This window comes from Suncus etruscus, chromosome 14, assembly GCF_024139225.1.
Source record: "Suncus etruscus isolate mSunEtr1 chromosome 14, mSunEtr1.pri.cur, whole genome shotgun sequence".
NCBI lineage: Eukaryota > Metazoa > Chordata > Mammalia > Eulipotyphla > Soricidae > Suncus > Suncus etruscus.
Window position 1 is genome coordinate 17,769,346 of NC_064861.1, and position 2,935 is coordinate 17,772,280.

The 2,935-nt window shown below is 42.7% G+C and overlaps 1 non-coding gene across 1 annotated transcript; it reads right to left on the minus strand.

The window, feature by feature from the left end:
- Positions 1–1,447: 1,447 nt before the first annotated feature.
- Positions 1,448–1,555, minus strand: LOC126029046 (U6 spliceosomal RNA). Its single transcript, XR_007502705.1, has one exon. It is a non-coding gene; the product is annotated as a U6 spliceosomal RNA (small nuclear RNA).
- Between the last annotated feature and the right edge of the window lie 1,380 nt (positions 1,556–2,935).

The following is a 2,935-nucleotide window of genomic DNA, read 5'->3' on the forward strand; positions in this document are numbered from 1 at the left end:
AGATATTAATTTTTAAAAACTATGAAAAAAGGACCAAAACACTTGACCCACCTGATCTCAAACAATCACAGATCAGTCATTCCTAGAACTGTGTCTGTGGAAACACTAACAACTTCCTAACCTGCTGCAATCTTGTAGAGAACCCTCAACTTCAGACGCAGACTCCAGGTCCCCAAATCCTTGAGTACCCCTCCTATTTGGGTACCCCAGGAACCCACACATGTAAGAAGCTGTACTTGTTGGGGCTAGAGTAACAGTTTAGTAAATAAATCTGGGTTTGCTTCCCAGCACCCCATATTGTCTCTCCCAAGCCTGCCAGAAGTAATTCCTGAGTACAGAGTCAGGGGTAACTCCTGAGCATTGCTGTGTGTGGAGGAGGAGGATGTAAAGGGGGAAGAAGGAGGAAGGAGGAGGAGGAGCAACTGCAGTTGGTCAACTATGGTAATAGTTTGGTCTCCTTGTTTTTACCTTGTGACTTCTGCCCATGAACATCAGGTTCTGAAGGAGCCCGGTTTCTGGGCCAAGTTTCTGTCTCAAAACCTAGAGACACAGCCTGATTTGTGTCTGGGCTAACACTAGGTATCTGGCTTGCTGGCACGACCTTCTTTGCAGGAGGTACTAACAAGATACATTGTACAGGTGGGATTCTAGTTTGGGCAGTGCCCTCTCCTGCCAGCCACTCTGGAGGCTCAACCTGAGTGTAGGCAAATTTCCCTTTGGCTCCTGCAATCCAGGCTGGTGTTCTCTCCAGTGTTCTGCTGCTGCCTCAAGTTATGCTCCCTTGGATATGAGGTTGACATGACATGAGGTTGATATGACATCTGTTGCCCTATGATCACCAGGATAAATTAGACTGATATGTTCCCCCAAGCAATACAATCAGTGGAAATCCGGATTGAGACCTTCCCTGCAAAAAGTGATGCTCTCTCATGGTCGCTCCTTATCGCCACCTGCTGGCTGCCAATTTCTGCTCCTTTAGGAATGTCTCCATGTTTGGGTTTTTGGGTGAGTGGTCTGGTTGGTAGGTTGGTTTATATGCCAATGTCAGAGCACAGGTGGAAATTCTTCCCTTCCTCTGGATTCCTGTGGGTTTCTCTCAGCCTGGAGGAACAAACTAATGAACATCAGCCAGATTAGTAGGTGAGAAAAAATATTTAATTGCAAGCATATAGAGAATTGACCTAGGGCCCAGTGCCAAGCTGCCATCTGCTGAAAGTAATGTTGTTCTTCACATTCTGAGAATGATGTATAAAATTTTATTGTTTTGGTTTTGGTTTTTGAGACACACCTGGCAGTGCTCAGGGGTTACTCCTGGCCCTGCACTGAGGAAACACTCCTGGCCGGCTCTGTGGACCATATGTGATGCTAGGGATTAAACTTGGGCTGGCTGCAAGCAAGACAAATACCTTACCCTCTGTTCTATAACTATGGCTTCTGAACATTTTTTTTAAATATGGAACACTTCACGAATTTGCGTGTCATCCTTGTGCAGGGGCCATGCTAATCTTCTCTGTATTGTTCCAATTTTTAGTATATGTGCTTCCGAAGCGAGCACGGCCTCTGAACATTTTGAGGAGGCCCAAACTATGCATAGAAAAGTAGTCCATAGCCAGTACCAGGCTCTGCTGAAAGACAGCCTTTTGGTCTCTGCCACAGCCTCCTTGGATGTAGTCTCCATCTGTGTCATTTTAACTTGTGCATAAGCCTCTCCTATGTTCCTGCTAACCTAAACCCCTGAATTTTTTCTTTGCTTGATACTCTATTTACAGATTTAATTCTACAGCAATGACCAAAAGGTCCATGTGCCAGGTAAGTGCCCCCATACCCTTACACACAATACAAAACTCCCAATGGCCTCCTATATTGATTTTCTACTCCCAATAAAGATTTTACAGCCAGTCCCCTAAGCATCTTTATTTCTGTCAATTCTAGACTCAGGCCATTTTCCAGTTGTAGACAGATACCAGTAGTAGAAAGCAATATTTAAAATCATGACTGTAGTTTTTTTTCAGACCTCAGCTTAGAAAAGGTCACAGAAAGTTGCTGCTTGTTAACATAGAATAGTTCATGTGATTCCCATCAGCAGAAACAACCAAAAAACAAACAAAAAGCAAATATAAAAGAGCAACTGCAATTTGGCAGTGAAATAAGCATGTGTCTCACTAATGACTTCATTGCTAAATGCATGTTCCAAAGAGAAAGCAATGTCACCTTTCACAAATAAGTGACTTCCTAGAATGCAAGTCAAACTCGGAAAATTCAGATCTGACCAGCATAAAAGAAAAATGAGTGGAGCCAAGTCTCTAGGAACATCAAGTTAGGAGCTAGCTGACTTGCCTTCTGGTTCACCATGGTGTGTTTCTCCTCTTTCCCATTAGTGAACATTGTGTTGGCTCCCATGAAAATTGTACAAGACAAACCAGAGAGAAAGAACAGGGGATAGGGCATCTATCTTGCATGCAGTTGACCTGGGTTTACTTCCCAGCACCCCATAGGGTGCCCTGAATATCACCAGGAGTAATTCCTGAGAGCAGAGCCAGGAGTAATTCCCTGAGCACTGCTGGGTATGACCCAGAAATTAAAAAACAAACAACTTTTAATTAAAACAAAATTGCATGTCAAAAGAACCCTCAGGTCCATTAATGCTTACTTTATCCTACACACACACATACACACACACATACACACACACACATACACACACACTCTCTCTCACTCTCTCTGTCTCTCTCACACATACCAACTGTATTAAGAACAACTTTTTAACCATGGTGTTTAAATAAAGCAATATTTATTGAAAAAATATTTTTTGAGAGATATAAGCCAACACAAAGTCTTTGTATTTTGAAAAGCTGCTATTTTCCCCAACTTTCCATGTACATAAGCCATGCCCTGAAATTTTTCCATCAATAACATCAATGTTAATATCAATCAA